This window comes from Schistocerca cancellata, chromosome 8 (assembly GCF_023864275.1).
Source record: "Schistocerca cancellata isolate TAMUIC-IGC-003103 chromosome 8, iqSchCanc2.1, whole genome shotgun sequence".
In the NCBI taxonomy this organism is placed as follows: Eukaryota; Metazoa; Arthropoda; class Insecta; order Orthoptera; family Acrididae; genus Schistocerca; species Schistocerca cancellata.
The window spans coordinates 71,664,819-71,677,898 of NC_064633.1; the positions used below are offsets into that span (position 1 = coordinate 71,664,819).

The following is a 13,080-nucleotide window of genomic DNA, read 5'->3' on the forward strand; positions in this document are numbered from 1 at the left end:
GTGTGTGTGGCATGTGCGGTCGCACGCCTAAGTCACAGACCCTTCCAGGCCCAATTAAATGATTGACAACACAGTTTGTAGAAATCTGTCTGTGATTTTTACGAAAAACTGTCTTAACCAAAGTTTTGCCTGCGGCAACAAAGCAATGAAAAAATAGAAGAAATAATTGCCAAATTACAACTTGCAATGTTAGGTTAACTACGCATTAATATGAATACATTCAAACAGATTCTGTTGTGCTATTTTAGAATGTTGTCAAAGGTGAACTAAATTGCTGACTTAAGCAAGCTCAAAAAATATTTTCAAATAGTAGTGTTAGTTGAAGTAAAAAAAGTAAACAGAAATATAACCTCAGCACTGTTTAAACAAATTAAACCTTTACAAAAACAAGTCTTCAAAAGGTGTCATAGAGGACACAGAAAATGGAAAATAACTGTATTTTCTGGCTTTACTTTACAATCAAAATATTGTAAACATGAAGCTAAGAGGTCATTCATCAAAGAGCCATTTAGCAGAACCCATGTAGGGAACAATCTCCAATATGTTACATACACACAGTAGGATTAGAATATAAATGAAGACTGAAATTTGTTTTTATTCATTCAACGTAGAAGAACTTTTATTAAAAATTAATGACAACACAGAATGTAAACAGCTAGATTATGAACAAGATGAGGAGGATGCAAATCAAAAGGCTATTGTGTTGTATTTACTGGTCCTGTCGTCTACAAAAGCATCTTTTGCATAAGACATTGGACAAGTCAAGTAATAAGTACACTTCTGAAAGTTATTTCTATGCATACTTATTTAAGTTACAGCAAAACATTTTATACATTAATTATTTACATAATACACTTCATGAATTTAAATATTTTTCAATGGAGTAAAAGCAATGATGTTGTAAATATGACTTCAGAAAATTTCCAAAGACTTTGACCTCAGTAATGACTTTTATGTTTTCAGGAAGTAAATTTTTGTTTTCTCTGGTAAAGTGATAATGTATATCAGAGATTTTTTTCAGTCCGCAGGCCTTATCTATTACATTTATTTTAAATAATATAAGGGTTTCCATAATGCATACACATGGAATGGAGGAATAACAGATATCTTAAAAAGAGCTTTGCAAGAGTCTTTAGGTTTGCATCCATACATGATTCTAATGGCCTTTTTGTAGTTTGAAATTGCAATTAGCTGTTTTAGAGTGTCTCCAGAAACTTACTCTATATTTAAGGCAAGAATGGAAGTAGGCATGATATGCATTCATTACTGCTTCCTCACTACAGCATGATTTTAATGAGCAAAGAAGGTAACATGTATTGCCCAGTTCTACATTAAGGTATCCAATATGCTTTTTCCGTTTTTCATTGCTTTGGAGCCAAAGGCCTAGGAACAATAAAAGTTCGACTTTACTGAACAAAAAGATGATGGAATTTCTAATCCAGAAACAGATGAAAAAAATGAAGCAAAATTTTTATCATGATCAACATAAATTTTCACTATAATTTCATGATTTTGAGGGCATACGTTGCAGTCATTTCATGGCAGTGACAAACATACATTTAAAAGTGTATCCTGGACTCCAAGGAAACAACATTTGTAGTAAGTTGGAGCCAACTGAAGAAAAAATGATTTGGTTAAAGGTAAGAAGAGCCAAACATCTGAACTGAAAAAAGCTATGCAAGAAGTGTTCAATGTGCATATTAGTGTTGCAGAGATCCTCCAACTACTGTCACAATGACAGAGGAAATGGGAAGTCTCTTCAAGGGCTGAAAGAAAGACTTGCCAGTCATGGTGACCCTGATGAGGACATGCTATTCTAATACATGATAAATGTGGATAGAAGATGATTCATGAACAACACATTTTTGTGACATACAAAATATGCAAGATTCTATGAAAAAACTGAGAATTTATGAAACTGGGGTAAAGTTGTTGCTGAAATAACATAAAAAAATTTACAGTTATGAAAACTTCAGAATATGAAGTGACAAAAATGTCAAGGACATGTAACACAATCATCAGAAATGCAGCTTCTGTTCCAAACAAAAAGTGTTTCAGCTGTGGTGCCAGTGGTCATATGTCAAGCAATTGCAACCAATAGAGCGTGGGAAAGAGATGAGTCAGTTGCAGTAAGTTTGGGCATATCTCAACTGAATGCATGAAAAAAAGAACAATAATCAAAAGATGACAATGAATGTAAATGAAAACTTACATGCATGTCTGAAACAACAGACACTGTTGATGGTCCACAGTTGTATGAAATATTTTCAAAATTAATTTGCTGACTGCCAAATGATGTATCAGGGATAGACCCCCCCCCCCCCCCCCCACCACCACCAGCAACAGTGACATGAAAATCTGAGTCAGACCAGAACTCAAACCTGGATTTTCCACTTATCGCAATCAGCAACCTTAACCACTTTGGCTACCTATTCACGCTTGCTCCCCTAACCAACCCAAATCTTCATATGTCGCATTGCCACTAAGTTCGTCACCTAATGCTCACAACATGTAACACTGTCTACATCCTTCTCTTGTAGTCTGCTAAATCCATCACCTAATGCTTGTAACATTACTGTTGTGAGCATTAGGTGATGAATTTAGTGCCCTATGTTAGAAGGATGTAGACAGTGTGACATTTAGAGGTTTGGGTTGGTCCAAGGAGCATGGATGGATAGCCAAAGCGGTTAAGGTGACCGCCTGTGGTAAGCAAGAAATCCGGGTTCGAATCCAGGTCTGGCACAGATATTCATAAATCATAATTGGGTAGCAGATCAATACCTAACAGATGTAAATTTAAAAATGTCCGAACATGTAGCAGTCAGGTGAAGGCACTCACTGACTGTCAAAGCAAACTTAATTTATTACACCAAGATATTTATGAGCTACTGGATACTTCAAGACTGCAAGACAGAATTATGATCCTGTCAGAATCTGAGAAAAACACTGCCTATTTTACAGGTACCATTCAAACAGACTATGTTGAAACTGAAACATGCTACTTAAGTTGTTTCTGGAGAAGCAATGAATTTAGTCATGTTGTTGTTGTTGTGGTCTTCAGTCCTGAGACTGGTTTGATGCAGATCTCCATGCTACTCTATCCTGTGCAAGCTTCTTCATCTCACAGTACCTACTGCAACCTACATCCTTCTGAATCTGCTTAGTGTATTCATCTCTTGGTCTCTCTCTACGATTTTTACACTCCATGCTGCCCTCCAATGCTAAATTTGTGATCCCTTGATGCCTCAGAACATGTCCTACCAACCGATCCCTTCTTCTAGTCAAGTTGTGCCACAAACTCCTCTTCTCCTCAATCCTATTCAGTACCTCCTCATTAGTTATGTGATCTACCCATCTAATCTTCAGCATTCTTCTGTAGCACCACATTTCGAAAGCTTCTATTCTCTTCTTGTCCATGTTTCACTTCCATACATGGCTACACTCCATACAAATACTTTCAGAAATCACTTCCTGACACTTAAATCTATACTCGATGTTAACAAAGTTCTCTTCTTCAGAAACGCTTTCCTTGTCATTGCCAGTCTACATTTTTTAACCGCTCTACTTCGACCATCATCAGTTATTTTGCTCCCCAAATAGCAAAACTCCTTTACTACTTTAAGTGTCTCATTTCCTAATCTAATTCCCTCAGCATCAACTGACTTAATTCGACTACATTCCATTATCCTCGTTTTGCTTTTGTTGATGTTCATCTTATATCCTCCTTTCAAGACACTGTCCATTCCAATCAACTGCTCTTCCAAGTCCTTTGCTGTCCCTGACAGAATTACAATGTCATCGGCAAACCTCAAAGTTTTTATTTCTTCTCCATGGATTTTAATACCTACTCTGAACTTTTCTTTTGTTTCCTTTACTGCTTGCTCAATATACAGATTGAATAGCGTCGGAGAGAGGCTACAACCCTGTCTCACTCCCTTCCCAACCACTGCTCCCCTTTCATGTCCTTCGGTTCTTATAACTGCCATCTGCTTTCTGTACAAATTGTAAACAGCCTTTTGCTCCCTCTATTTTACCCTTGCTACCTTCAGAATTTGAAAGAGAGTATTCCAGTCAACATTGTCAAAAGCTTTCTCTAAGTCTACAAATGCTAGAAACGTAGGTTTGCCTTTCCTTAATCTTTCTTCTAAGATAAGTCGTAGGGTCAGTATTGCCTCACATGTTCCAACATTTCTACGGAATCCAAACTGATATTTCCCAAGGTCGGCTTCTACCAGTTTTTCCATTCGTCTGTAAAGAATTCATGTTAGTATTTTGCAGCTGTGACTTATTAAACTGATAGTTCGGTAATTTTCACATCTGTCAACACCTGCTTTCTTTGGGATTTAGTCATAGAAACCAGAAAAGATCTTCTTGATCAAACTGAAGCTTTAGTACAAAGTGCTGGAGTCACTACAGGAAGCCAGAAATTGACGGTCGTTTCAGGTGCTTCCATATAGTAAATGAATCAGAATTAGTTATTGAAAACTCAGTTAGTATTAAAAAAGAAACATACTGAATATTTAGTGACAAATTACAGTTCACAGATACAAAGTACACCAATGTCAGCATGAAAGTTGTTGGGAAAAAAAGAAAACACAATACAGCAGACTCCAAAAATTCTCACCATAACAGAAAGAAATATTTAAGTCAAGTCCATATGTGGCTTGGCCAAGGAATTATTGAGCCACATTCATCGGAATATGCTAACAACACTGTCACTATAAGAAATAAAAATGGCAAGCATCGAATTTGTATTGACAACCGAGAATGATCTGGGGTTACATCAGACTTTATTAGAAAGAGTATTGAAAGAGGTGAGGGAACCTGTAAATCACAAAATGGATTGAAAATGACTGAGTGCCCAAATAGCTGATAAGATAGCAAAAATAAATGACAAGATAATAAAAACAAAAAATAAACTGAGTGGTGAGACAGCAGAAGTATATAACAAGGTAATGAATGGACTACATGACTTATTAACACAATCTGAAGATGAATTAAAGGGGAAATTAACAAATGCATGTGAGAAAACAGATAATGTGACAGATAAATTAAATAATATATTTGACAGAATAATCAATACAGAAATCAAGTACCTAGCAGTATACAGAACAGAGGCTGACATAAGAAATTTTCCACATTACAACAGATGTGTCAGAAAGTAAAACAGAACTGCATGTTGAACAGAATGATACTTTATCACATGTTAGGAACCTTCAATGTATCTGATATGTATAGGATAAAATACGAAGTAGATAATTCATGTAATTATTATGTACAAGTTGAAAACAAAGTTTTGATCAAAGTAGAGAATGAAGATTAGGATGTAAGGGATTGTGGTAATTTAAAAGACTTTTTTTTTTTGTCAGCAAACAGAGAAAATGATGTAGCTGTTTTAGTGAAGCTGTCAGAAGTAGCTGGGTTTCCGAAAGGAGAGCTGAAAGCTATTTAAAATCTACTGTGTCTATAGAATCAGTGAGGCAAAGACTAGCCAAATTTTGTAAACAGCTGGATCTCAACTGGTGGGAGAAATATTTAAGTAAAATTTGTAATGTGTTTAAAGATAAGTGGAAGATGGCCTACACACACACACACACACACACACACACACACAATGGCAGTAGAACAGTAAAACTGAAGAATACAGATTTGTCTATGAAGAAACCACTGAATATATTGTGCTGTGTCTTATGCTAGAATCTGGGTTGCAATATACAGTAAAATGTTATAGTTATATTACATTTGATCACGATAGGGTGTTGTACAGAATGTAGATCAGTAAAGATGTTCATCCTAAAGCGAACCATATTCTTTATGAGTTATTTGCTTGGTGATACATGGCTCCAGGCCATAGATTATTTTCAGTTTTTCATTCTTCTGTGCTGCGTCATCTCTTCAGCTTTTCTATTTATCTGTCACAATTATCTTATTAAATGAGTGCCACCCTTTCTGTGCTAAGATATGATGATGATTATCAGAAACATACAACTTATACACATAAGAAATTACTAATCATTGACACAAAATACATCTTCCTATGCATGGTGGTGTGTCAGTATATGCAAATGGTAAGTTCAGTGCCTAGACAATTCATGTAAATAATTTCTGTGTGGACTTGGATCTAGAATTGGCTGCTTTGGAGTTGCCAGATGCTAACTTAATTGCTGTTTCTGTGTACCACTCCTAAAATGGCAATTTTTAAAATTTCATCACCAAATTGGAAAGCTGTCTGTGTTATCTAGTGTGCCTAGGAACAAAAACTGCCTTATGTGGAGACATCAGTATCCATATCAGGGAAGGTAGTGACAAAGATAGAGCTTATATGAACTTATTAAGCAGCTATGGACCATTTTTGGCAAGTTCTCTACCAACAAGTGGAGATGCTGTCTTGATACAGCTGTCACAATCCTAAATACTTGAGACTACAAAGTAAGTGTCATTGTCCCTATGCTTGCAGATCACAGTGCAGTAACAATGAAGCTATGGACAACATCATTAAGTAGCTGAAAAATTCCCAGCTGGGATTCAAATTATGTCTTCTGAAGTAGGGTAATTTCAATGAAAAATTTAGGTGATTTCAAATCTGCAGTGTCTTCTACAGATTGGTATCAAATGTATGAAGACTTCCACAAAAATGATACATTCTGTTCCATGTTCCAGACTCTTCAAGCTAAATATGACAATAATTTTTCATTAAAACCCAAGGGATAGTCAACTGCCAAATAAAAAGACATACAGGAAACTGTCAAAGTAAAGAGTGGGTACACCTCTAGATCAGCTAAAATAAAATGCATTGTACAACTACTAAATGATAATGTCAAAGCCACTGAGGTTATTGGCATTAAGGACAGGCTATACTGAAATTATTTACAGGCCAAAAGGATGCACAGAAAATAAGTAGAGTAAGCAAAATTAAAGAAGCTCACAATCCTTGCAAGGCAGCATGGGATCTGGTTAATGAACATAGGCAAAAGTCTCTTTTTGCTCAAATTCTTGCAATCCAGTTGAATTTACTGAATATATTACAAACATAGGGGAAAGTGCAATAGGTGAAATTCTTGACTTCAGAATGCTGTTGCTATGAAATTTGAAAATAAATGCCGCATGGTAATGTGGAAGAGAGTGTACCCAAAAGACAATAAAAATAGTAAACAGCTACAAATAATCAGGGAAGCCTGATATTTACAGGATGTAATAAATAAATAAATGCCTTGATACCTGGGAATTTACAGACTTCCAGAAAGTAGCACTCACAGTACCAGTTTACAAAAAATGTAATCCACATGAAGTGTTGAGCTACATGCCTACATCTACAGCACCAGTGTTGGAGTCCATAACGAAAGATCAGCTATTGAATTTTTTTGAAGGAAATATCCTCTTTTATGATACACAGCACAGCTTTCAGAAGAAAAAGTCAACTACGACAGCAGTACTTGAATTAGTTACAAATATAAGTAAGGGTCTTGAATACAAGGAGTCGACAGCACAGGAATTCTCTGACCTTGGTATGACATTTGATAGTATCCCACATACGGCCCTTCTCAGCAATCTAAAATCATATGGTATTGGGGGAGCTGTTCTACAAATTCAAATCCTACCTAAATAACAGATGGCATGACTGTACAAGTGCAAGGAGCAGATTCAGGTGAAATGGCTTCAAACATGGTGTGCCACAGGGATCTGTAATGTGGCCCCTGTTGTTCCTAATTTTTGTTAATGACATAGACTCCAAAGGGCACACCTTGCAGTTTGCTGATGACACAACTTTGTTCACAAAAGAGGAGAATGTATTTCATGCTGTTCAACAAGCAGAAGTCCTATTCAGTGAGGCCATGGACTGGTTCATGATGAACAAGATGAAAATTAATGAAGACAAAATACAGAGGAGAATATGCAGCCTAAGTGATACTGGAGCACTGGGTGACACAGTAGTTGTTAAGCTTCTGGGCTTTTTCACTGACACCAAATCAACTTGGCAACAGCACATTAAAAATGTATGTTTCAAACTCCAAGGGTTCTACATCTCTTGAGGAAACTAAAAAATGTTATATAACAATAGTACCTACTAACGGTACACTTTGCAATGTTTCATGGTCACATTACTTGTGGACTGTTACTGTGGGGCCATTCTGCAGGGTACAAAAATGTGCTTTTATTACATAACAAAGGAATGAGGATCAGTACCTCAAGGAAAAAAAATGCACTGCACACAATTTTTTCCAGGTTAAGAGGTTTAACTGTTTTCAGCCAATATATACTCAGTTGGCTTATTCACACAAAGTTAAATCATGACATTTACAGGAAGAGGAATGAACTTTGTCAACACAGCACTCACTATGAAGGCAGTATAGACAGGCCAAGATATTGATCAACTAAGATGCTGAACAGTTCCCCAATGGTGGCTCTAAAATTATTTAATGGTGTATTTAAGGACATACAGTCATTTCCTGTAAAACAATTTAAAACTAAAATTTTGTTTGTACTAAAAGAGCAACCTTTGTCCAAAATAGAAGACTCCTCCTCTGGTGACAGAACAGTGTCTACCTGAGCTGCAAATCAGTGCTAACAAAGACAGCAGCAACTCTGCTGTTTTACACACACACACACACACACACACACACACACACACAGTAATCCACAACCACATTTTTCTTCCAAAATGAGAGAGGTACATACCAGAATATGAATACTGTGTCTACTTGGGAGGAGATTAAGATTATGACAATAACAATGACGATATACTGTTTGCTTTAAGATAAGGTTTTGAAAGAGGTTTGCTTTAAGATAATATTTTGAAAGAGGGTGTTTATGATGATTATAATGAAAACATACAGGTTACTTGAACATATGAACATACCGTTTCCAGAAGATTGATAACAATAAAAATTTTGGCGATAATAATGATACATAGTTAGCTTTGAGGTAATATTTCGAAGTTGATGAAACTGATGATGTGTATGTTACTTTGAGATAAAGTTTTGGAAGTTGATAACCAGGCATAGTATGTAGTATACTTTAGGTAGTTAATTTTGTGGTTAACTAATATCTGTATGTATGCATTGAATTTTCTTATTAGTTTGCCCCTGAATACAGACAATGGTAATTTAATAATCATACTGCTATACCACACAGATATTGAATTGGTAGGGTTAATATTGCTAGAACTGTAGAGCTGTATTGCTTCATGCAATCACTATGGTGATTACAGATAAATGAAATAAATTCAATGAAAAGTAATTTTATTAATAAGCATTGCTTCATATGTTATATTATGTAAATGGCATAATTTACTATCTTGATGACATATGTGTTACTACCTATGTATTTGCAGTCAGCACTTAGAAAGATGATACACAAAATTGCATAATTTATCCATGACAAGCTAAAGAACCAATTCTGTATACTATTATTGCATAACATCTTACAAGAATGTCTATTACTGATATAGGGAACGTCAGATTGCAAATATGTTGATGTAAAAGATGAGCATCCTCACTCAGTATACAAGCTGCTCATCAGTCCTGACAATGTACCATTGTAGTATACAGTCACTGTTTAAGTATGGAATAATTTTTTGGGGGAATTCCACAAATTCTACAAAAACATTTAAAATACAGTTTGAGATTATCAGGATGACAAAAATACCTAAATGCAAGCATTCCTGTAGACCACTTTTTAAAACTCTCAAAATATTGCTGATACCTTGCTTGTATATATACGAAACACTAATTTTCACAAAAGGGAGCAGCTTAAAAAAGGAAAATCTTTTCAGACACAACTATGATATACACACAAATGAAACTAGGCAGAAGATGTACCTACACATGAACACAGTAAATACAAACTTATGCAAAAGACGAGAGTATTATGCTGGAGCTATGTTATACAACCATTTGCCTTCTTACCTAAAATCCATACCTACATTAAATGCATTTAAAATAAAGTTAAAACAGTTCTTGCTTGATCACTGCTTCTATTATTTGTCTGAATTTACGGAACATCATAATAAGTAAACCTCATTTACCAAATTTTACTAATTGTCAATTCATAATATGGTTTATGTTATGCTTATCATGTCATCTAATTTAATAATGCTAGTATCACATGAAAAAGCAATGTAGTACATCAACCTACATTATTATGCATTTTCATTATGTCAACGATGTAGTTAAAATTACTATTATATTGTAAATTAACTATGTTTACCACTATCCTATACCACATGTACAAACAATGTACTAAAATGATTGTTGGGCAAATAAATAAATAATAAATAATAGATAAAGTTTTGAATAGATGTACAGAAGTGTGATGTTGATGGTTTATGGAAACTATAAGGGTTGCCCAGAAAGTAATGCACCACACTTTTTTCTTCAACAGTTCTTTATTGAACATGATGAGAATTACACACATGAAAGAATTGTTTTATATACACACCCTATTTTTCCACATAATCTCTATCCCGTTCTATGGTCTTCCTCGAGCTGAAACAAGGGCGTGTATGCCCTATCGGTACCAACCCTTGTCCTGGTGGCAAAGCCAGTGCTTCACTGTGTAAATCACCTCCTCACTATCTTCAAAATGTCTTCCACAAATGGCATCCCTTAATGGCCCAAATAAGTGGAAGTTCGTGGAGGCTAGGTAAGGTGTCAGGTGTGACAACCATGGATGATCTCCCAAACTACTGAAAATTTTGGAGCTCCACCGAACCTCCTCCTAATGAGCTCACCCTCTGTGCCCAGTGACTAACTGTATGTCTGTTGACAGCAGATACTTCGTAGACTTTGCACAAGCATTTGTGAATATTCCCCACAGTTTCTTTCTCTGCAGTGAGAAATTCAATAACGGCATGTTATTTGTAACCTACAACACCTACACACACCATCTTGAAACTGTCCTGCAGATACGCTGTCTGTCAGAAGTGAAGGAAACTTGGCATGCTCACTCAGGAGACTTCAAATAATACATACCTAATGTTCCACATTCATAGCACTGTTTTCGAATGAGGGAAAAAATGTGGTTCATTACTTTCTGAAAAGCCTTCATAGTTATAATGATGATTAGTTTTAATTATGTTGAAGATACTGGTATGTAAATGATGTTATGTGGAAAAGATTATTTTTGTGTAAAGTACAAACAGTAGTTTGGTTGTCTGTAACTGAGGACACTAAGTTCTGCTGAATCTGGTGCAGCCTGATGGAATAAAAAGGAACCAAGTTAATGTCATACTTCATTAAATTATCTGAATAATTTTGCAAGTGACTCAGTAAACCAATCTGGCAATCAGAGATTCATCATATAATAGTGAATGTAAGTTTAATGTGACCTGCATAATTTAATATTTTTTTCTGGACCCTCTAAGTCATTGTTATTACTTCATAATAAATAAGATTGGATTTCTAAGATTAAAATAAACGTTTTACTATGAATCAGCTTTGTCTTGACTGAGCTTTCTTTAGGCATTTTATTATTATATTTGTGTTGTAAATGAACATAGTAGTTTATCAAAATGATTTTAATGACTTTAGTAGGTCATTTACATAGGCCAAAAACAAGAGTTGACAGAGTTCAGAATGTTCCATGACATAACATTTCTAATTTAGGATTTCAGAAAAAAGATTTTTTTTAAATCTTAGGTTTCTCAGGAAAAAAGATTTTCATTTATTATGGGTCATTTCTCAACTTATACTCAGTTGAGATGTCATTCAGCAGAAAAACACTTATGCCTATAAAAATTTTATCTAGGAAGTTTCTGTTACTGTCATTTATGATTAACAAGTCCTGGCAGGAGTCACCTAGTTTAAATTACAAACATGTTGGGGAATGTGATATATAAACTCATGAGATGTTTATATTATAGACATCTACTTATTACCATGTAAAGCCCCTTTCATGAAACTGGTGGTGGCAATACTCTATCATATGGACTTCGTGAGACACCAAAAATTTTTGAGATTCATCATGATCCATTAGCACTGAACGTTTTTATACTTGAAAAAAGAGACAGCATTGGTCGTATATTTTTCTATTGCAAAATCGATTTTCTGTCACTGAGTGACCATCTTCAGTGCTATATTGTATAACAAATTGGGATGCACTGTTGTTACTAGGCTTACGGCAATCACATAGACTCTATGTACTGTTACTGAGTTGTATTGAGTCTTTCTGTGTAGTCAATTCATAGTTAAGTCCCTCTCTTACTGCCTTACATAAATAGACAAAGGAAAAGTGACAGTATATAACAATTATAGCAGAATTAAAGTTAAAATTACTATTCTCTTCTAGACACTGTATAGCATTCAATTTGTACTGGGATTCACTAAATACATATTTATGTGAATATTTTTAGTGACTTCAGCAAACATGAGACACAACTTCATTAAAGTGTACAATACTTATAAATTATTCCAAATACATCATACAATCATGTTAAAAAATTCAAGAGTTGTTGAATAAGTAATGCAACACATTTTTTCTGAAAGTAGGTTGGTTTTATTCAAGATTTGAGTACACCATTTTATTCCCCATGCTTTTGGCTACAAAACCCTATTTTTCAACATATTCTCCATTCCATGTGATGGCCTTAAGCCACCTTACTGGGATGGGCTGTGGCACCATACGATTAAATTCAGCAAATTAAAAAACAAAGTCAGCTTAATGCACCTTCTATAAACCTTAAAAACGCTTTGTGTATGTCTAATAATGTGCTAAATTATTTGCTGTAACTTAATGTATACCACTTGTCAATATATTTAATCATTATGCAGCTATTTTGGGTGGCACGTGTTAGATGCCTCACCCCGTATCAAAGCCATGCAGATCAAACACAGATCTTTGAATCACTACTAACAATTTAGGCCTAATGCGACATGATCTACTGGCAGAGCTCGCAGACAACTTCTTGCCGAATCGATAACCGCCCCGTCACCCGTGTACTGCTTCCTTCAGAGTACACCCTTCGTGGGGCCAAACAGATGGAAGTCAGAAGTTGTGAAATCTGGGCTGTAAGGTGGATGAGGAAGAACAGTCTAATGAAATTCTGTGAGATCCCATCAGGTGTGGAGACTTGGGTGAGGTCTT

General features: G+C 35.4%; 1 protein-coding gene across 1 annotated transcript in view; it reads right to left on the reverse strand.

The window, feature by feature from the left end:
- The window catches only part of LOC126095361 (protein unc-13 homolog C), a 657,358-nt gene that overhangs the window by 82,969 nt on the left and 561,309 nt on the right, over positions 1-13,080 (reverse strand). The gene's annotated exons all lie outside the window — the stretch shown is intronic.